This window comes from Lissotriton helveticus, chromosome 6, assembly GCF_964261635.1.
Source record: "Lissotriton helveticus chromosome 6, aLisHel1.1, whole genome shotgun sequence".
Taxonomy (NCBI): domain Eukaryota; kingdom Metazoa; phylum Chordata; class Amphibia; order Caudata; family Salamandridae; genus Lissotriton; species Lissotriton helveticus.
Window position 1 is genome coordinate 121129850 of NC_136067.1, and position 23667 is coordinate 121153516.

The window sequence follows — 23667 nt, forward strand, 5'->3', positions numbered from 1 at the left end:
TGTACTCCATTCTACGAAACTACTCCACTCTACAATGCTCTATGCAACTCCCTCTATGCCACTCTGTGCCACTTTACTCGACGTTATTATATGACACACCACTCCTCTCTACTCCACTTCACACCATTCCACTTATGACAATCTCAATCAATCAATTTGGGGGTTTATAAAGTGCAGCTGGTTACCTGTGAGGGTATCAAGGTAGTGGGGGAGTAAGGGGGGGAAATAGGGGGCTGCTGATCCATCTGGGTATTGGGGTTCAGTCGGAGACCCAGGTCTTGAGATCTTTCCTGAATTGGGTTGGTGACAGGGATTACCTGAGGTAGAGAGGCAGGGAATTCCAGGTCTTGGTGTTGAGAAAGAAGGATCTTCCTCCGGCTCTGGTCCTGTGGATCCATGGGAAAGTGGCCAGACTTGTTGGGCAGAGCGGAGGTGTCTGGCGAGTATGTGGAATAAGATGCAGCGGTTCAGATATGCTAGTCCTGCGTCGTGGGGGGCTTTGTAGGCATGTGTGAGGAGCTTGAAAGTGATTCTTTGGTTGACTGGTAGCCAGTGGAGTTCTCAAAGGTTTTTGGTGAGATGGCTGCGGCGGGGGATGTTGAGGACCAGTCTGGCTGCCGCATTTTGAACGTTCTGTTCAAATCTCTACTCTAGTTAAAGTCTACTCTACTCTACGTCACTACACTCTACAACACTCTACTCCGCACCCTCTATGTGACTCCACTCTGCTCTAACTACTTCATGACACTCCACTTCTCCAGCATTGAATCTTTCATAGATTCACAAGCTTGAATCTTCCCCGTCGTCATGGTGGGAGTCTCACGGTATTTAAAATATACCAGTATATAAGAAAATTAATATCAAACCAATGTAAAGGAAACCACATTTTTTGTTAACCCATTGTCCTCTTTGTATGACCCAACTATCAGCCAATGGGGCTCCAGCCCTGCACTGCCACCATACCTCAGATCTCTAACCGCACGTCGTTTGAGAAGGATTCTCCCTGAGCTCTGCTCAGGTCTCTCTGTTGTCTTCAACATTGGAAAAATGTCTGAGGGCTCCAAAAAGAGATTATTTTGACCCTGCAGATCTTGTGGGAAGGCTAGACTGTTTTTTTACAACCCCCACAAAGACTGCCTTTACTGCTTACATCTCAACCATGTACCAAGGGATTGTAAACATTGTAGGACTTTCTCTGCTAAAACATTAAAAGACAGAGAAACACGTATACTTCTGTGTCTACTGAAGAAGAAATTTAGATCAGAGTCTGGTTCGGATGCTGAAAAGGCTCATTTTACTCCAGAGCGTAAAAGAAAGCTGGAGTCGGCTTCTACAAAAACTGACAAGAAGCCAAATGTCTGTAAAACCAAGGACAAATTGCCAGCTTCTCTGCCCTCTGTGAGCACTTCTCATAGGAAATCTGAATTATCTTCCTCATGCCACATACCCCTCTTAAAGCAAATAGGTGAAAAAAGACCATGTCAACGGACCCTTCAACGGCAGCCCCGTTGACGAGGGCAGCAAAATTGACAACCTTCAGTCCCTCACTGGTGGTGTCAACGACGGCAACACCGATGACGGCGTCGTCGACGACAGGAGTTACAACCCCTTACTATGTTGACGGCTTGTTGACGGTCACCCCGAAAGTGACATCATTGTCAACAGCACCGTCGACGATGAAACATGCTTCGTCGAAGACCTTGACGACGACTTCATCGACAACGACATCGGCGACGATGGTATTCAAATCACCAAAGATGCAACAATAGCAATTAAAAGGATGCCAGCATTGAAAACCTCGTCGACGGAGAGAAAAAAGAGCTCCATGACGCCGCAATCAGGAGGAATGTCATCAGAGTTGGCATCTTGGAGTAAGATCTCGCTGCTTCCTCCCTCTTATTTCTTGGAAATGCAGGAAACGGAGAAGGAAGGTTCGTTTAAGGGGTGCTTACATTCCATCGCAGCTCAAGGTAAAATGCCAGGATACAGATGAACATGAGTATCAATACAAGTCAGAGTATTTGAAGGCGGATTTCTCCTTTAAAGATAGCCCACCTCCTAAATTGCATAGAAACAAATCTTTTCAGGAGAGTTATGAATTTGAAGAAGAGGAGGATAATCTTCTGCCACCACGGGAAGATAACATATCAGTGCCAGTCTTTTTGATCACGGACCTGAGACACATGATTAACATCTATTATAAATGCTTATCAGAAGCTAATGCTTCTGTGCCCGGCACCCTAAGCCAACAGCAGGATGCACCTCCTTCCGAAACTACACAGCCGGCAACGGTTCTGCAGAAGGCATTACCTCCAAGAGTAATAGCCATCAGAGATAACTATGTGGAGAGTGATGTTGAGGACCAGCCAGAAGAGGGAGAGCTGATGCTGGATGTGATGCCTGCGGGCGATGAATGGGACGAGTACGTTGTGCCATCCTCTTCTTCTCCCTCACAATCCTCAACTAATTCTCCACTGGAAGACATTGGAGGGAACTACTGGAGCAGGACTCAAAGAGGTTTGACTTACCTCTTCCCGTGAAACAGGCAGTCTGTTTTCTATATGATTTTAAGGACTCCGCTAGTGAACTACATCTGGGAAGAAGGTTTAAAAATTATGAAAAGTCAGGCTTCAGTACCTGCAGCAGTTCCGAGAATGGAGAAGAAATATAAGGTTCCGGAATCGTCTCTGGCATGTCTAATCGGTCATCCAAGTCCAGAGTCAGTTATCATGCAGGCAGCCCAGAGGCATTCTAGGAATCTTGCGGCTACATGTTCTGCTCCTCCTAATAAGGATGGTAGAAGGCTGGATGACACAGGAAAGCGTTTTGCAGTGATGGCAGCCACTTCCATCAAGGCATCAAATGCGTTAGCCATATTAGGTCAGTACGACCAGCAAATGTGGTTCGATTTAGCACCTTTCCTAGATCTCTTCTGGACAATAAGAAAGAAGAGGCGATGCACATACTACAAGAAGGGGCTAGGGCAGCCTTTCGAGGTAGAGGAGAAAGAGGCCAATTCCAACAATGGCCATATTTTCCCTCCGATAGATACCAACCTTACCATCAACAGGGTTATCATGAGTATACAAATCAGCAACAGTATTGATCACCTAATATGCCCTACCAATAACAGACAGCCAGAAGGAGAACTCCAGCATGCAGAAAGTCACAGGACAGTGGTAGACATCAGTGACATTCTCAGGGCACCACCCACCTCACTGCGACACAAACCTCATCAGAACCAGTACATCTTTCAATATTTCCAGCAATGGCTAGCAATAACCTCGGACAAATGAGTATTAGACATTATTCATCAGGGACACACCTTAGAGTGCGTTCAATAGCCTCCAACCAGGCCTCCCATCCCCAAGAAACATCAACACCTGACCTTTCTAAAGAAGGAGATCTTAGATCTTCTTCTGAAGGGGGCGATAGAAGAGGTTCCTCAGCAACATCAAGGAAAAGGATTCTACTAGCATTTGTTCCTAATAAAGAAAAAACAAAGTACCAAATGGAGACAGGTAATGAATCTAAGGGGTTTGAACAAGTATATAAAAAAAAAAACTCTTCAGAATGGTATTGCTACAAGAGATTCTCCTAACTCTGAATAGAAGAGACTTCATGACATCATTAGATCTCTTGGATGCTTACTTTCATGTCCCTATTCATGTCAAACATTGATGTTATCTAAGGTTTGAAGTGGTGGGCACCACTATCAGTTCAAAGTATTGCCCTTCAGTCTCTGGTCAGGGCTGAGGGTGTTCACAAAGTGCATGGCACCAGTGGTGGCGTTTATGAGGCAGCAAGGACACCAGGTCTATCCTTATCTAGACTGGCTAGTAAAAGGATCTACATACTACTCAGCTCAAAACTCCTTAAGAGCTTGTTGTCAGCGATTCAGAACTCTAGGTCTAAGAGTCAATGCGGAAAAATCCTCCCTGGTACCGTCACAAACTTTACCGTTTCTAGGGGCAGTGCTAAACACAAGAGAGGCAAAGGCATGCCCATCAGAAGAACGCATTCACAAAATCCTAAAGTTGGTTTCTTGGATTCAAAGAAAAGAGTTTGTTTCAGTGAGGATGTACAAATCCATGCTGGGGGTGCTCTCATCCTGCATTCCACTGATCCCAAATTGTAGGCTTCACATGAGGTCTACAATGTATACAGGCTCAAGGATCATTCGAGGGTCTCCTTTCTATCACTCCACAAATAAGGAAAGCTCTGTCATGGTGGGGGGTAAGAACAAATCTTTCTACAGGACTACTATTAAAACTTCAGCCTCCCAGTTTCATAATGACAATGGACGCACCCACACAGGGGTGGGGAGCACATTTACATGACTTTGGAAATTCAGGGTCACTGGATCTATCAGGAGGCACTGATGCACATCGATTTGCAGGAACTAAAAGCAGTGTTTTTAGGCCTACAAGCTTTTCTCCCCAGAATCCACGATTCCCCAGTTCTAGTGAGAACGGACAACACTACCACCGTGTTTTACCTCCTCAAGAAGGGAGGAACAAGGTCACAAACATTATCCACTCAAGATCAAGAAATTTAACAGAGGCTTCTAAAACACAATATCACTCAACAGATACATCTACCAGGAGTACACAACACGTGGACAGACTCCCTAAGCAGGTCGTCAAACCTATGGCATGAATAGGAGTTAGATCGCCATCAGATTCTGCAAATATTCGAACAATAGGGAACTCCAAGTTTGGATATTTTTGCAACACAAGAAAACAAGAAATGCAAAAGGTTTGCGAGCAGATTCCCTCAAAAGGGTTTGTGGGGGAATGCTCTTCAGCTACGATGGACAGGAATGTTTGCCTACGCATTTCCGCAGTTCCCTCTAATTCTGAAAGTGCTACGCAATATGAAATCAGAACCGTGTCATCTGATCCTCAAAGCACCGGCATGTCCGAGACAGTTCTGATACACGGAACTTCTGCGAATGTCTGTATCCCCTCATATTTGTTTTCCGCCTGTGCACGATCTGATATCCATGAGCAAGGGGCAAGTGGTGCACCCACAGAGAGGCTCTCTGAACTTGTCAGCTTGGAACCTCATGATCAGGAATTTAGATCCCTGAATACTACTAATAGGAATCCTAACTTTACTACTCCTAAATACCCTTTGAGAATACCGAAAGTTGTAAAGTTAGGATTTTAACTCAGACTACTTTTGTGAATCGGCAACATGGTTTCCCATAATATTTGATTTTATGGCAAGGCCCGGAGGCCAATATTATGCATATCATCTTTATTGCTCCTCAAACACAGCAGCAACAAACATTAGAATTTAGAACACACAGTGCTCTAGAACGCAGAACATGCATATATTGACAGAACAGGCAGCCATCTTCCTCTTTTGTTGCTGCTCAGATACAGATAAGTCCATGAATATTCAGATTCCTAATGAATGTAGTATGGTTGGCTTATAGTGGAGTTTTGTTATATGGTATGATTATGGTAAGATTAATTTCTACTTAGATTGGGGATTGAGGCATTATTTACATTATAATACATTTTTATTTTTAGCAGTGGTTTGTTTCTATGTAAACGAGGACGTTTGATGAAAAGATGTTTGTTTAAGTGTTAAGGAGCAGTAGCGGACTTTGTGCATGCGAGGGTCAAGTCTCTGTTGAATTTGAATGTCATAAGGGAAGCAAAGGGAAGTGTTTTAGGGCTTACCGTTAGTGGAAATTTCAAACGCGGTATACGCGAGTGTGCAAGGTTAGAGTTCTCCTTGTTGATGAGACGAGCAGGATGTGAGCTGGGGCGCATTGGATTATTCACTCGCATCTTCGATGTCGGAGGGATCGAGACGCTTTGGGAAGATAGATTTGGACCAGATGGGATGCCATACACACGCAAGGTGCGGCGGCCATTTTAGGAGTTTGGATTAAGACCCATTAAGTATGCTTGATTTAGGACGGACATTTTGGGGGAATGGAGTCGAAGTCTGTCAGATCGCAAGTTAGTATTCTGACAGACTTCGCTCATTAGTTCATTGAGGAGGTTGCAATAACGTGTAGAAAGGTGATCAATTTCATTTTAATTTGCATGCTAAAAGATTGTTGTAGAGATTGTTATTGTAGTTTTGAACAAATCGGTTAGTGAATTAAAATTATTTATTATCTGGTGAGGTAAATTTAGGGAGTTTTGTGGTGTATAAATTCAATTATTTTTAGAAAATGGAAAGTACAGAGGCAGGTGTCGAGGAAAGGATGAAGATTTATATGAAGAAGATGTTTGGAGAGATGTATGCATCTCTTAAAAAGAAAATAGAGAATTCTGTGGAAAAATCAATGTTAAAAAAGGAGTCAAGGCAAAAGTCAGGTGAAAAAGAAAACTTCTGGACCACGGAAGAAGTTGAGGTGGTCACAGGAGGGTCTGGTCAGGGAAGGAAAAGAGCCCAGAAAAGGAAACATGTTGAAATGTTGAGAAAAGGAAATTAATGTAAGGTTCAGAAAGACAGAGCTATAACTACGCGTAAAGGAAAAGACTTGGTGGTGGCTTGTGATTCTAGCTCTATGAGTGGGGACGTAGAGATAACTTGTAGTTCTAGTATTGATGAGTCTGATGTAGAGGAGGTTCCTCTAAAAAAGAAAAAGGGGCAAGAAAAAGAGATTAAATTAGAGATTGGTGATTTTGTTGAACCACAGGGAGAGGAGATGTTTGATACTCTTCTAATACAACATCCTCTTTCACACCTCCTGTGGAACATGTGGCGAAGTACGTACGGTACTGTAGTCGAAGAGAGATCCTGAAGGATGTAAGAACCAGACTGAGGTCTGAATGTTCAAGACCGACTCTGGACAGTAAAGTAGCCTATACTCCTGAGTTGGATCAGAAGATGTTGGCTTTCATCAACAAGACTGGCAAAAATTCTAGAAGGGGACTTGACAAGGGTTTAAAAGGTTGCCAGGAAAGACTTTTAAATGTGCTGAGGCCTCTTACAAAAATATTTGATATCTACGAGAAGGCACATTCTAATAATACAGGCAAAGATTTGGCAGAGATGCGGCAGTGGATTCAGAGAGTATTTTGCCTTCTAGGTAATTCAAATGTTGCACTTTGTATTGAAAGAAGAAAAAGTATTCTACTCAAGATAGATCCAATGTTGGCGGATCTAGCAAGTAAAGAGCTTGGAGAATTTAGTGAAGGAATATTATTTTGTGATGATTTTGTAAAGGATATAGCCACATATGTGGGTACGTTCTACTCACTTCAGAAGGCACAAAAAGATATTCGCAGAGTTTCTGGCGTGGCCAGGCAAATGGGGGGTCAGTTCCCCGTCCGGGGGACAAGGTGTGTCCAGAGGAAGCTCCGGAAGAGGTTACAAACCCTAGGGCAGTGGTTCCCAAATGTTTCCTCAGGACCCCCACTGAATCACTACTGGAGGCCGGGGAACACCAAGCAATTTTTACAAGACACAGACAGCAGACGACATATTACCTCCACGGGGTGAGCAGAGCAGTTTAGGCATATTTCAGAGAGGCCTCGCGTGGCACCTGATATGACCCTCTCCTGTTAAGAGGTCCACTGCCCCCGTCCCCTGCCAACAACAAACCGCAAAGGCTACACAGTATAAGAGCTTGATATGTCTGAGTATGAAAGCTTGACAGCAGACATAATTCACCCAAGGGCTTATGGAAAGTGAGCAATCCGACAGCAGCACGAAAATCCTACTGCTGATCCTGGCTGCATCTATTTTTACCCGCCTGCCAAGTAAGGATAACCTATACACATGTGCCTTTCCACAGCAGCAGCCACAGACACAAAAATAAAGATAAACACCACTATAATTGCTTGATTTTTGCTCACAAATAAGTGTCACTTGTAGTCTTTGAATGTCACCCAAAATGTCATTGAAATTATGAAAATGTCACACATAGGCAATCGGAAACATTGGCAGCTATGTTACATGAGGATGACATAAAAAGGAAAGAAATTATTAAAGCACACACGCGCTTTTACTGTAAATGCAGTTCCAGAGGGATAACAGCCCACCTGTCGGTTGTACTCCGCTTTCAGGGCAAAAGGGGACATATGGTAGCAAAATGTCCCGGGTCAGTGTCACAAAGGTTTGTGTATGCCGCAAGCTCTCCCATACTTGCTGCTCGGAATAGCCTCCCGCACTCCAGCAGCGCTTCTCCATAAATACCAGCATTTGTAAATAGCGGGAGGGTGGTGTGTGCTGATCTGCATGCAGCCTAACTTTAAGGAGGCGTAGTTGCACTCAGTGTGGCAGGAAAATTGGTGGCAGCTTTGGCAAACATAAGGTACTGGGAGAGTTCAGGACAGCAAGTGCTAGGCACTGGCAGCATTCCTACCCGCGAGCGGAAGGGGTCAGCAGCAGTAGGACTGCTGGCTTAGGGGGTGCCTGCCTTCCAAACTGGTTGAACTCTTTCACTTCCCTCCCAAAAAATAATAAAAGGGGAACGAAGGAGCCAGGGAGCTGAGACAATTACGGTGAAACTTAGAAAATGAAAGAACCAACAAGTAACAACCTGTATCCAAAAGCTCTTAGTGCATCACGCGCGCGCTTCATTGAAATTATGAAGCACATAGGCAATCTGAAACAATGGCAGCTATGTTACATGAGGATGACGTAAAAACTGGAAAGATATTTTTAAAGCACGCGTGCACTTTTACTGTAAATGCATGGGTTGACTTAAATAAAACATTCACATGTAGTTCCAGAGGAAGAGCCCTCCTGCCGGTTCGAGGTGCTCGAATGCTCTTCAGCCTCGATACAAGAGGCACAGCTGCACTCTGCTTTAAGGGCAAAAGGAGACATATGGTGGGAAAATGCCCCAGGGCTGGCCACAAACACAAGAGAAAAAAGCACACACTGCTGTGCGAGCTCAACGTCGGGTAACCAGAAGTAAATAATAAAATAATAAGCCTTAAGGCCAATCACCCTTCAGCTTGCACCTAAAGCTGAATGGTGATTGGCCAGATTGTATTGTGGTTTTGCCGCAATTGTATTGTGGTTTCGCCGCCCCTGCGCCAACTTTCACAGCTCTTGTGTGCTGTGAGAGCGCATGGGCATTTCGTTTTTCACTAGGACTGCAGTCACTCAAATCCGTCCTGCGGACCCCCTGGGAATGTGTCACGGACTCCTGTGGGTCCGCGGACCACAGTTTGGGAAACGCTGCCCTAGGGAACCAGTCTTGGATCAAGCTACAACTAATTAAGGCAGGAGAAGGGAAGTTTTTTCCTTCAAAGGCAGAGGGGCAGATCGAGTGGCATGCGATCCGAGAGGCGAACAAGGGGTGCCTCAAGTAAGGTGTTCTCTAGACCCTATTTCTATCCAGTTAAAATTGGGCGGCAGACTAGCCCAGTTTGTTACGAGATAGAGAGAAATAACACAAGATCCGTGGGTTTTGGAAACTGTGTCAGGTTACAGAACAGATTTTTTTACAAACTCTGGTGCAAATGAGGCCTCCCAATTTTTTGAGATTTTCAAAGGAGATGGAAGATCTTGTGACAAAGGAAGTAGAGGCTTTGGAGGCAAAAGGAGCAATAGAAGCAGCAACCATGGTGCAGGGCTGTTTCAAAAGCAATTTGTTTTTAGTGGAGAAAAAAGAAAAAGGAATGAGGCCAGTAATAAATCTGAGGGAGTTAAATGATTGGGTCTGTTACAATCACTTCAAGATGGAAGGTATTCGCATGTTGAGGGATCTGTTAAAGAAAGGGGATTGGTTGACCAGGTTGGATTTGAAAGATGCTTACCTGACAATTCCAATGTGCACAGAGCAAAAGGATTTCCTGCAGTTCAGGTGAAAAAAAAAACGTTGGAGATTCAAGAGTCTCCCATTTGGGTTGACATCAGCCCCGTGGTGCTTTACGAAGGTAATGAGACCAGTTGCGGCTTTTTGGTGAGGTCCAGAGGGATTTGTTTGATTGTTTATCTGGACGATATATTGATAATGGCAGAGGAAAGGAGTTTAGCGATGGAGCTAACGGAGTTGGCTGTGAGGGTTCTGGAGGATCTAAGATTTGTGGTGAACAAGGAGAAATCGTGTGTGGAACGATGCAGGTGATGCAACTTTTAGATTTTCAGATACAGACGTTGGAATGTGTGTTGAGGTTACCTAAGGAAAAGGTGAGGAAAATCAGGAAAGAGGTGAGAAGAATGAAGAATGCAGATTGGATTACGTTGGGACAGTTAGCTCTGTTGCTGGGTCTGTTATCTAGATCATTCAAGCAATCTTTCCAGCTGCCCTTCATTACAGAGCGTAGCAGAGGTTGAAAGCTTATTACTTGAGGAAAGGAACAAAATACTCTCGGAAGGTGAAGTTGAATCAGGAGACAGTAGTGTGATGTTGTTTATCCATCTTCATGCTTGTACCTGTACCTTTAATATACTGGAACTTCCTATGCTTGTATTCTGTTCTCATGTGAGATTCTGGAATACATGAGAGTTCCAACTATCAGTTGAAGATTTCTCCTGTGGCTGAGGTTTTAATTAAAGCATCTCCTTAGCTATACATGTTCCTACTTATTTATTTATATAAGAAGACACCACATTATATTGACGACGATCGGGTGAACCCAGGACTTCACCTCAACACAGGAAAAGCAGAAAAGACGACTTGTCTACTCCTCCAGCGGCAGTATAAATCAAAAGAACGAGAAAGGAAGCGGAGTCTTCCCAGCGGCTGTGTCAAATTTAAGAATATATGCGGTGAGGAGTTTGGTGGGCGGATTGATTAGAATATATTGTTAAAGCTTGAAATAACAGAGCTGAAACGATCGAGTTAAATAACGTCTGCCTCTCGCGCTCTGCCTCGAGAAGAGACATGACGTTTTCTCTCTCGCGTTGAGGCTGGGCTTGCGCGCATATGAGAAGGAGACGCGCGATTAGTAAAACGCGTGACCTGCTGACACTAAGTCGCGTGCAAAGAGAACGCGTTCTCTTTGCGCAAGTCTAACATTACCTTGAATGTTCCTTTACGCAACAATCAGCTGATAATGAGGCGCGCTGAGAATTAAAGGAACGCTTCCAAGAAGGAGAATTCTTTATGATTCTTCTGCACAACGTGAACATTCTATTTTACATCATAAAGCAAAACAAAGCAGAAATTACATCACAAGCATTACAAAAGGATTAATGACATGCAACTTTACAGGAATAAATAGAATTTAGACACTGCAATCTATCCTACATGACACAAAAGAAAAGATTTTATTCTTTATTATAAACAAGAATACAGAGTTTAAAAGAAAATTTATGGTGTCAATCTCTTAAAAGAAAAGAATAAGATATAAGAGAAATTCAGAGGAAATACACATACATTTTTTGAAAGAAGAAAGAAACAAAAATGTAAAAAAAAAATAAAATAAAAAAATAATAATAATAATAATTACAATTTAAAGGGAAGATAAAATGCAAAACGTAACCCAGCCTGCTTTCTTTTTAAATACCCCAGGAGAACCAAACATAAAATGGAAAAAGTGGAAGACCATTTTTGCTAACTATGCGAGGGTATGTGGAACTAACTTGAGTGCAGAAAGGAAGCTTGCTCTTCTTCTCCATTGCTTGGGGGGGAAGGACAGGATGTGTTGGAACATCTTCCTGACTTATCTGCTGGAGAACAACGTAATTTAAATGAATATGAAATTGCGATTGCGCAACTTGACAAACATTATCTCCCGAGAGTCAGTACCATTATGGAGCGTAATCATTTTGGCTTAAGAGAACAAAAAGGAGATGAGACTGTAGAAGAATATATTTCTTCACTGAGAAAGTTGGCGTCCTCTTGTAACTTTGGTTTGACTCTTGATGAAAGAATAAGAGATCAATTTGTACTTAGGTGTGCACATGATGAGATCAGAAAAGAACTTTGGTTGAAAGATGAACCACCTCTTGAGGAAGTATTAGCTATAGCAAAACAGGTGGAACATATGACGAAGTGCGTTGGATAATTAAAAAAAGAAAAAGAAAAAGGATCCTTAAATGAAAAAAAAGAAGAAACAAAAATTGAAGAAGTTGTTTGTCAAGTTAAGAAGTATGAAATGAATGAAACACAAAGTGGTTATGGAAAAGAAAATTTGGGATCAAATTCAGCGAGTCAGAACAATTTTACAGGACAGAGTAACAAATTTCATGCTTTAGATGTGGACAAATAGGTCATTTGGCCAACTCTCCAATTTGTCCAGCGTTAAGAGTTACATGTAATGTGTGTGGGAAGAAAGGTCATTATGGAAAGTTTTGTAGAACAAAAGTATTTAGACCTGACTCGACAAGGAAACGTTGGAGTCAATCACAACCAAAAGTTAGAACCATTACTTTTGAGATAAAATGTGAGGTGTCTGATCATCCAAAACATGTCGTAAAAGTGGGAAATGTCATGATTAACTTCAAATTTGATTCATGTTCTCGCATAACATTAATTGATGAAAAGCTATTTAACACACATTTTGCTGGAAAAGTAAGAATGATGAGATCAGATGTGAGACCTCTTGGGTATTCAGATAAACCGATTAAAATGGTTGGTTGTTTTATGGCTGAGATAGAACTTGGAAGTAGGACTATTGTGGGTAAAATCTATGTTGCAAAGAAGGGAGATACATTACTAGGTTGGGTACATCAGGGTCAACTTGGTGTAACTTTGAATCCGAATGCTAATCCCCAGGTACAAATTCAACAAATAGACACAGTTGATGTGAAAGAATAAGAAAAGATTTGTGTGAGGAATTGGTAAATAAGTTTCCTAATGTATTCAAGGAAGGTTTGGGCTGCTTGAAAGGCTATAAGCATCACATCAGATTAAGAGAGAGTGCTATACCCATAGTGGCAAAAGTAAGAAGAATACCGTTAATGGAACAAGAGAAGGTGAAAGAAGAAATAGATAAGTTGTTGAAGAATGGTGTGATTGAACAGGTAGAAGCTACTGAATGGTTAGCTCCCGTAGTTGTGGTTAAGAAACCAACTGGTGAAATTAGACTCTGTGTTGATCTCAGAGCATTAAGTAAGGAAGTAGTAGTTGACAGGTTTCCTCTTCCAAATATTGATGAGATGGTGAATACATTAGAAGGGGCTAAGTTTTTCACCACTTTAGATCTTGCGTCAGCCTACCATCAGGTTGTATTAGATGATTATTCCCAGGACTTAACAGCATTTATCACCCCTATGGGCACCTACAGATATAAGAGAATGCCCGTTTGGCCTTGTGTCTGTAGCTTCAGGTTTCCAAAGAATTATGGCAAGGATTTTGAGAGGGTTACCTGGTGTCAGATGCTATCAAGATGATTTGCTTATTTATGGAAACAGCATAAAAGAACATTATAGTCGTGTTTGTACAGTTCTCAGACGTTTGGAGGATGCGGGTATGACACTTAAGAAAAATAAGTGTAAGTTTGGTGTAAAAGAAGTAAATTACTTGGGCCATAGAATAACTGATCGAGGAATCTTTCCAAAAAAAAAGAGTTGATGGACACCATTAATAAGGTTAAGGAGCCTGAGAATAAGGAAGAACTAATTTCCTTTCTTGGTATGGTAGAGTTTTATGGTAAATTTATTTGTAATTTTGCAGATAAAACCGAATCTTTGAGAAAGTTGACATCAAGAAATGTTGAGTATGTATGGACAGATGTGTGTAAGAAAGAATTTGATGGTATTAAATCTGAATTGAATAAAGCTCCCTCTCTTCAGGCATTCATACCAGGGTTACCTACTATTTTATTCACTGATGCGAGTGAAAAAGGTCTTGGTGCTGTCTTGGTTCAGAAAAGAAATGGAAAAGATCATTTAATTTGTTGTTCTTCAAGGTGTTTAAGAGGTTCAGAATTGAATTATTCTGTTATAGAGAAGGAGTCTCTTGCCATCTATTGGGCTCTGAGGTAATTGAAGAATCTAATTTGGGGGACAAAGATACTTATCTTCTCGGATCATAAACCTTTGAAAGAGATTTTTGATAAAAAGGGTTTAGATGCGATTTCCTCCAGAATTAGAAAATGGATTGTATCTTTACAAGAGTTTGATTTCTCTGTTGATTATATTCCGGGGGTGTCAAACAAATCTGCTGATTTTCTCTCGAGAATGGTAGGAAAGGAAAATTTTGATGAAGAAGATGATTGTGGTTTTTCTGATGATTCTATAAATGTATGTGAGATTACAGAAGGAGCAATTGAAGAGAAAGAATGGAGAGATGAGCTTGAGAAGGATGAAGAGATAAAAAGGGTGATTCTCTCTTTGAGTAATAACTCACGGTTAGAGAAACCCTGGACATTGGTTTCTGATGAGCTTTCTACAAATTCTGGATTTTTAACTTGTGGTACAAAAATGGTGCCACCTCTGGGAATTAGGAAGAAACTTTTGTCCCATGCACACTCTGGACATCTTGGTATTGTTAAAAGAAATTTTACGTATGCAGTTTTGGTGGCCAGGCATGGATCTTGAGATTGAGAGGTTAGTGAGAGATTGTCCAGAGTGCTGTGCTAGTGATAAAATACTAAAAACGAAGCAGATGCCCATGGTTAAAAGATCATTACCAAGTCATCCCTGGGATGAAGTGGCTATAGATATAGTTGGTCCTCTGTCAGGTGTAAGTCATACACCTTATCTTTTAATTCTGATGGATTTGTACTCTAGGTGGATTGAGGTGTGTGCTGTGAGAGAGATTACTTCGGAGGAAGTGGTAAAGTTCCTTGATACTCTTTTTAAGAAAGAGAGTTTTCCTAATAGTCTTCTTTCAGATAATTGGCCACAATTTTGTTCAAAGGTTTTTGAGGAATACATGAAGAAGTCTGGTATAATACATAAGAAGTGTTCATTGTATCATCCTGAAACTAACGGTGCAGTTGAGAGAGTTAATAAAACCTTGAAAGAGGCTATACAGTTAGCAAGGTCATCTGGTTTGAATTGGAAATCTGTTCTTCAAGAAAGAATAAGTGCTTATCGCTTTGCACCCCATTCGACAACTGGAAGATCCCCATTTGTATTGTTTAAAGGGAGGGCTCCCAACACTTGGTTGTGTCCTGGTTGGATGGATCTCAACAAGGGTTTGATTGATAATGGAATTGGTGAGTGGCGTAAGAAGGAAGAAAGGAAACTGGATGAAAGGAAGTCTTATTTTGATAAAAGAAATTGTGTGAATGTACAGAAGGTTTTAGTGGGTGATCTTGTTCGAATAAAAGCTCCTGTTGGTTGTAGATCCTGGTCAAAATATACTGATGTAAGAGCTGTAGTGAAAGTATTTAAGAATGCTATCAAAACAGAGGATGGAAGAATTTGGAATAGAAGCAGAGTGGTTGTGGTTAGGTCAAGAATTCCTATACGTGAGTTCTTGTGTGGAAGACAAGGTTTACATCTTTCAACTTCTAATTTTGCTAATAGTTCGAATTCATCCTCAACTTCTCTTAGAAGTCAAAGAATACGTAAAACCCCTATTTATTTAAGAGATTATTCACTATAGATTTTCCCTCTTTGCCTCCTGTGTATTTAAAGCTTTATCTTTACTATAACTTGTTGTTTTATACTTTTCTTTGGGAGGGAGATATGTGATGTTGTTTATCCATCTTCATGCTTGTACCTGGACCTTTAATATATTTGGAACTTCCTATGCTTCTATTCTGTTCTCATGTGAGATTCTGGAATACATGAGACTTCCAACTATCAGTTGAAGATTTCTCCTGTGGTTGAGGTTTTAATTAAAGCATCTCCTTAGCTATACATATTCCTACTTATTTATTTATATAAGAAGACACCACAAGTAGAATAACTGAATTGGTGTTTGATGAGCCTGGACGCTTGGAATGGGAAGGCAATTTTTGGAGAGGTTCCGGAAATAGACATAGAATAGGATGCGAGTTTGCACGAATGGGGAGCATGTTGTCGACAGGGGGACAGTGGTCAGGAGAAGAGAGAGCCATGCACATACATTGTTTAGAGCTTCTGGCAGGATCTATTGCAATAAAGAATTTTATGAAGGATCAGGTGAAATGCTCTGTCCTTTTGAAGATGGACAACATGTCAGCAGTGAGGTACGTGAACAAGATGGGAGGTCCGGGATCGAAGCGCTTAGCAGATTTGGAGAAAGATTTTTTGAGGTTTTGTTTAGAGAAGGAGATTATGGTTCAGGCTCAGTATATTGCAGGGTTGAGCAACGTAGAAGCGCACTGGTAATCGAGATATCTCAAGGATGTGAGCAATTGGAGGTTGAACAGGGAAGTTTTCGAGATATTACAGCAGAGGTAGGGTCCTCTGCAGGTAGATTTGTTTGCAAACAGGCTGAATTGTCAGCTAAAGGATTTTTACAGCATAAGACCGGATCCGGAAGCAAAGTGAATAGATGCCTTTCTTCAGGATTGGAGGATGGGGAGGAATTACGTTTTTCCTCCGTTCTCAATGATCTAAAGGGTATTGACGAAAGTCAGAAGGGAGAAGGCAGAGTTAGTCTTATGAGGAGTTTTAGCTTGAGTGGCATTATGAAACCAGCTGATTGGTCGAATGATTCAACTTTAAAAAAATTCTATTTTAAACCTGTGGAAAATGTGTGGGATAGGTTTAATGATGAACTTTGAACATGCATAATATTGGCCTACGGGTCTTGCCATAAAATGCCGATTTTCCACAGTTTTAATGGGTAGAAAACCATGATTTTATTAAAGGCACGGAGGCTAATATTATCCCTCCCCTGTTCCCTCCCAGTTTATTAATTATCTCTTTGTTACGGAGGTTAAAGAAGAAGGTTTGGTCGTCTGTTGTCTGGATCAAATTTGGAAGCGTTCCTAAGCTTTGGGACTCAGAAGATGGACAATTGTTGTTCTGGACTTTGTTATTTCTTTCGCAGCACCTAATGAGGAAAATGGCTGCCTGTTCTGTTAATATATGCATGTTCTGCGTTCTAGAGCATTGTGTGTTCTAAATTGTAATGTTTGTTGCTGCTGCATTTGAGCAAGTGCATTATATCATCTGTTGTGTGTTTGTGTCTAATTTATTTCCTAACATGCAACAACACAGTGGGGAATCATTTCATTTGCTAACTAGTGAAACTCAACCACACATTCAGTCACAGTGTATGCTTAAGAAGTTGAATTGCCAAAGTTATGTGGCTATTTACAAAATTATTTTTTATATAAGTAAATCATGTATAACTCCAAGTCAGGTACTACTGGAAATTACCGCTATTTATCAGATTACCCCGAAACTGGTCTACATGAGGAGCTCATGTTCATACAAGCTAAAGTAAGAACTTTTCAAGCTAAGAATGGTTGCTAAAAAGGTAAGTGAAACTCATCTTTTAAAACCAAGTAAGTAGCAACAGCTTCATGACCACATGACTCGAAGAATTAATTATCTGGCACTTTTCTTTTTTATCCTCTCCCAAATAGCTCAGAAATAGGTTTCTGTTCACCAAATTCTGTACCCTTAAGAAAAAATAATAATAATAAAAAAACTACTGTATTGTCGGACAGTTAAACTATGTGTGAAAATCAGTGGGCTATTTAAGATTTGCAGGCAGCACTGTGTGCTTTGACAAGCATTGTAGATTCCCAGCAAAAAGATACAAACCGTATAGGAATACATTTTTGACTTTGCTACTGTATATTTCTGCAAAAAGAACAATTGATGGACAGAATGCTAAACAATGTCAAACATTCACCCCAGTAGAAATCGGGCCTAAATCTATTGTTTTTTTGCACCCCAGGCCATTACAGTTTAAACCCAGCCATATGCTAATCAGTCTTGGTCCTGCACCCCAGGGGAACAGTTCAGCCCAAACTGCCAGACCAGGTCCTCCCGGGACGGAAACAAGCATCCTGGGACCAGTTTTGGGTATCACCACTTATCAGCCAGGCTAGCTTGACTCCAGTGGCATGGAGAGCACAGGACCCACATCTGGGTATACCCGTCCCACTCGGGGTGACAAATGCAAGAAGAATAATGGATGGACAGACTATCTGCATCCCTGGTGCAAACACTTGCTTGTAGGCCATCATGTTCTGGTCGCCAGGGCAATTGCGTAACTTTTTTTTTCCAGGCAGGAAACCATAGTTCAATTGAACTCCCTCCAATGGCCCTCTAGGATGCAGTATATGTTGAACCCTAGATAGTTTATTTCCTGTTTGCACAGGTGACATATTGTGACAGCTTCTGGTATCTGGGAAAACACACAATCTGCTTTCAACTTTTGTACATCTGTAATTATCCTGTATATTACATGAGCAGTGTTTAAAGACACTATGCTGTCAAACTATGGGGTCAATGTTTGCAGGCAGAGATTGAAACCGCAGATTCCTTTGTCTGTTGAGAAAAAAAACAGGTTTTTCTAACACTTTGAAACTCTTGGATTGCTCTTCTGAATCTAGCTTGCCCCTTCGCCCTTACAGTCCAGAAAGGGACATTTTCTTTCTTCACCTTCCATCTAATAAATGGCCTGATTGCACATGTTCACTTTTGACACAAGCACAGTAAGCTAAGTTAAAGTTCAAGTTCAGAAATTTGTATAGCGCACTACTCACCCATAGGGTCTCAAGGCGCTTGTGGGAGGGGGTGCATTATATATCGAATAGCCATGTTTTAAGTTCCTTTCTGAAGGAAATGTGGTTCTGTGTGAGGCGGAGGTGAGAGGGGAGAGAGTTCCAGGTCTTGGCCGCCAGGTAAGAGAAGGATCTTCCTCCCATGGTGGATCTGTGGATGCGCGGAACTGTGGCAAGTGCTTGGTTGGAGGATCTTAGTTGGCGGGTTGGTGTGTAGAAGGACAGTCGTGTGTTGAGGCATTCAGGTCCTAGTTTGTAGAGGGCCTTGTGAGCGTGCGTGAGGAGACGGAATGTTATTCTCTTGTTGACGGGAAGCCAGTGGAGGTCTTTCAGGTGGCCGCTAATGTGAGCTTGGCGAGGGATGTCCAATATGAGTCTGGCCGATGCATTTTGGATGCGTTGGAGTTTTTTCTGTAATTTGGCTGTTGTTCCGGCGTAGAGGGTATTTCCATAGTCCAGTCGGCTAGTGACCAGTGCGTGGGTGACCGTCTTTCTTGTTTCGGTGGGGATCCAGCGGAAGATTTTTTTGAGCATACGGAGTACGTTGAAGCAAGAGGATGAAACTGCGTTAACTTGTCTGGTCATCGAGAGGGAGGAGTCTAGGATGAAGCCCAGGTTGCATGCGTGGTCTGTGGGTATGGGTGCTGTGCCCAGGGCCGATGGCCACCAAGAGTCGTCCCAGGCAGAGGGTGCAGATCCTAGGATGAGAACTTCCGTTTTGTCTGAGTTAAGTTTTAGGCGGCTGTTTTTCATCCATTCGGCTACTTCTTTCATGCCTTCATGAAGATTGGTTTTGGCGGTGTTAGGGTCTTTGGTGAGGGAAAGGATCAGCTGAGTGTCGTCAGCGTAGGAGATGATGTTAAGGTTGTGTTGTCGCGCGATGGATGCGAGGGGACTCATGTAAGCGTTGAAGAGGGTGGGGCTGAGTGATGATCCTTGTGGGACTCCGCAGATGACTTCTGTGGCCTCTGATTTGAATGGGGGGAGTCGGACTCTCTGGATTCTCCCGGCGAGGAACGAGATGATCCAGTCCAAGGCTTTTCCTTGTACTCCGACGTTGTTGAGGCGTTGTATGAGGGTGCTATGACAGACTGTGTCGAAGGCGGCGGAGAGGTCGAGTAGGATGAGGGCAGCTGTTTCTTCGTTGTCCAGTAGCGTTCGGATGTCATCAGTCGCTGCAATGAGGGCGGTTTCGGTGCTGTGTTTGGCTCGAAAGCCGGACTGTGAGGGGTCGAGGGAGTTGTTGGATTCAAGGAAGGCGGCGAGCTGGCTATTGACAGCTTTCTCAATGACTTTGGCAGGGAAAGGGAGGAGGGAAATGGGGCGGTAGTTCTTAAGTTCAGATGGGTCAGCTGTGGGTTTCTTCAGGAGGGCAGTGAGTTCGGCGTGTTTCCAGCTTGCTGGGAAGGTAGCAGAGTTGAAGGAGCAGTTGATGACATCACGGAGATGGGGTGCGATGGTGGAGTCTGCTTTGTTGAAGATGTGGTGGGGACAGGGATCGGTTGGTGAGCCTGAATGGATGGATTTCATTAGGCGGATGGTGTCTTCAGTGGTGATTGGGTTCCAGGCGTTAAGGTTGTTAGGGAGCGGTTCAGGTTTGGAGGTGTGTGGGGTGGGCTGTTTTTTCGAAATGTTCTTAAAGCTGTTATGTATGTCAGCGATTTTGTTGTAGAAGAAAGAGGATAACGAGTCGCAGAGGTCTTGGGAGGGAGTGATGTCGTTGGTGCTGGCGGTGGGGTTGGTAAATTCCTTGACGATGTTGAATAGTTCCTTGCTGTTGTGGGCGTTGTTGTCGAGTCGATCCTTGAAAGCTGATTTCTTGGTGGATCGGATCAATTGGTGGTGTTTGCGGGTGGCTGCCTTGAGGGTGGTCAGGTTGTCAGTGGTTGAGTTTTTTCTCCATGTTTTTTTCAGAGTGCGGCATAGTTTCTTGGAATTTTTAAGGTCATTGTTGAACCAGGGGGCCTTTTTGCTACCTTGTTTGATCTGCTGGTTTTTTAGGGGTGCTAATTCGTCAGCGCTGAGAGTGATCCATTGTTTGAGTTTGGTGGCAGCTTGGTTTAGATCCGATGAGAGGGTGGGAGTGTTTTGGTTGAGCGATGTGAGGAGTTGGTCGGTGGTGATTTTGTTCCAGTTTCTTCGAGGAATAGCTTGTGGGGGGTTGTGAGTCTTGGTAGTTTTGTAGCTGAAGTGAACACAGCTGTGGTCCGTCCAATGGAGAGCTGTGGTATGATTGAAGGAGATATGTTTCCTGGAGGTGAAGATAGGGTCGAGCGTGTGTCCGGCTAAGTGGGTGGGGGTGTCAACAAGTTGTTTGAGTCCGAGATTGGCCAGGTTGTCCAGAAGGGTGGTGGTGTTGCTGTCGTTTTTCTTTTCTAGGTGGAAATTGAAGTCCCCCAGTAGAATGTAGTTTTCGGAGGGGAGGGCTTGTGGGCTGATTAAGTCAGTGATGTCTTCGCTGAATTGTTTACGGGTTCCTGGTGGTCTGTAGATGAGGGTGCCTCTAAGTGTGGTCCTGGGGTCGGTGTGGATCTGGAAGTGGAGGTGTTCGGCGGTTGCGAGGTAGTCGTCGCAGCTGGTCGTGATTCTGATGGTGTTCTTATGGACGATGGCGATGCCGCCTCCTGTTTGGTTGGTACGGTCTTTTCGGATGATCTTGTACGCGTCCGGAATGGCGATGGCGACGTCAGGTGCTGATGATGCGTTCATCCAGGTTTCGGTAAGGAAGGCGATGTCCGGTGACGCAGTGTCGAGTAGGTCCCAGAGTTCTGTGGCGTGTTTGTGGATCGAGCGGGTGTTTAGCAGGATGCATTTCAGGTGGTTAGAGTCAGAGCTGTTTTTCGAGGTCGTGGATTTGGTGTGGGTTTTGATGCAGGCGAACTTGCAGGAGTGGCAGGCGAAGGGACCGTGGGTGCGTCCTGGGGTAGCTTCGTAGCATTGTGGTGTGCGTCCGGGGTTAAGGGCTAGGAGGGTGGCAGCGTCATAAGTAATGCGGGAGGAGTGCTGTTTTCGGGGGCCAGGGGGTCTGGCGCTGGGCGCGGTCCAGGCGCGGACGGGCGCAGACGGGCTTACCTTTGGGGCACCTTCGGCGCGACCGCTGTGCGTGAACGCTGCGCGAAAATGCATCTGTCATATGTGGATAGTGGAGAGGGAGGGGCGAGGGAGGAGCAGCTGGGGGGGCGTGAGCAGGGCGGAGGGTCGGGCAGGGAGGCACAAACAACAACAAAAACACAAAATGGCAGTCAGCCCAAGGCGAAACCGGGTTGAGGCACACTATTCAGAGAAAGACGCAATGTGAATGTCACTGGGACCGGCACAAGGCACAATCAATCACAAACAATCAAGATACAGGCAGCGCAGTTAAGCAGAGCGTTGCAGCGCGCTTTGTCAGACTAGCGCCACGATATTATGCAAATTAGCGCTCGAGAATTCGGCAAGGCAGCGCAGCACAATAGATCAGGTGATAAAAGCGATAGGTTGCGATGAAGCACAACGAGGGTATGCAATGATTAAATAATGCAGGCAGTAGTCTGGCTGTGGGCGCTACGATACCACTCAGTCTCGCAGGGCAGGGAGCAGCGTGAGGAGCGACCGCCTCCAAGGAAATCAGGACGGTCACAGTGGTCAAGTGGGAGAGCGGAGCCTGATCAATAGTGGGAGGGAGGAGCAGCTGGGGGGCGTGAGCAGGGCGGAGGGTCGGGCAGGGAGGCACAAACAACAACAAAAACACAAAATGGCAGTCAGCCCAAGGCGAAACCGGGTTGAGGCACACTATTCAGAGAAAGACGCAATGTGAATGTCACTGGGACCGGCACAAGGCACAATCAATCACAAACAATCAAGATACAGGCAGCGCAGTTAAGCAGACCGTTGCAGCGCGCTTTGTCAGACTAGCGCCACGATATTATGCAAATTAGCGCTCGAGAATTCGGCAAGGCAGCGCAGCAGAATAGATCAGGTGATAAAAGCGATAAGTTGCGATCAAGCACAACGAGGGTATGCAATGATTAAATAATGCAGGCAGCAGTCTGGCTGTGGGCGCTACGATACCACTCAGTCTCGCAGGGCAGGGAGCAGCGTGAGGAGCGACCGCCTCCAAGGAAATCAGGACGGTCACCAAGCACAGTAAGCTAAGTTAAAGACATCCCATAAGGCACCCTTTATGTCGTACAGGGATCTAGTGATTTATGAAGGCATCCGGTGTAAAAGAAAGCCTAAAGTAACTTTGTTGAAGCAAGGGTACTTATCTATGCTTTTGCTATCTTTCTAGAATGTTATAGAATCTCTGTGCAGGTTGGCTACCTCTCAACAACCGAACTGTGAGGAGGAATCCTGCCATAATGATCTGCAACTGCAAAAGAGGACAACATACTCTGAATATGGGAACACAACAGAATTGCTTGTTTTGTTAAATTTATAAAATTATTTTTGCTTACTTTTTAATGTTACCTTGTTCAGTGTCCTATTTCTCTTTGACAGCACACAAAAAGGAGAAAGGTCCTAAATCTCTCGCGGATATGGTTTTATATGCAAATCAAGGGCACTGCCATGGGGTGTCCTTATGCCCCAGAAATGGCAGTGCTCTACATGGCACAATATGAGACTCTGTTCGTAGACAATAACAACCCTTACAAGGAGAATATCCTTCAATGGTGGAGATACATTGATGATATCTGGCTCCTGTGGCAGGGGAGCCAGATCGAACTTTTAGGGTTCCATGAATGGATCAACAACAGACACCCGGATATTAAATTCTCCATTGAAACAAGCACCACAAAAATGACGTCGAGGTAACCTGCGAGGAGGGTAAACTCAAAACATCACTGTTTAAAAAACCGACTGATAAGAATACCATCCTCCACCACAAAAGCTACCACCCTAGAAGTCTTAAGGCCAATTTGCCCTATGGGCAAATGTTACGCATCCGAAGGAATTGCTCGGAGCTTGGCGATTATGATCAACATGCACAGACATTTTGTAACGAAATGATCCATAGAGGCTACCCAAGGAAGCTCCTTAGGAATTCATACAAGAGGGCACGCTGTACTCCACGTGAAACCCTATTACAAACTAATGAGAAAAAGGAATTGGACAGGTTGGTATGCGTGACCACCTTTGGGCCGGATACCCATAAGTTGAGGCAGGCAGTCCTCAAGAACTGGCACCTGTT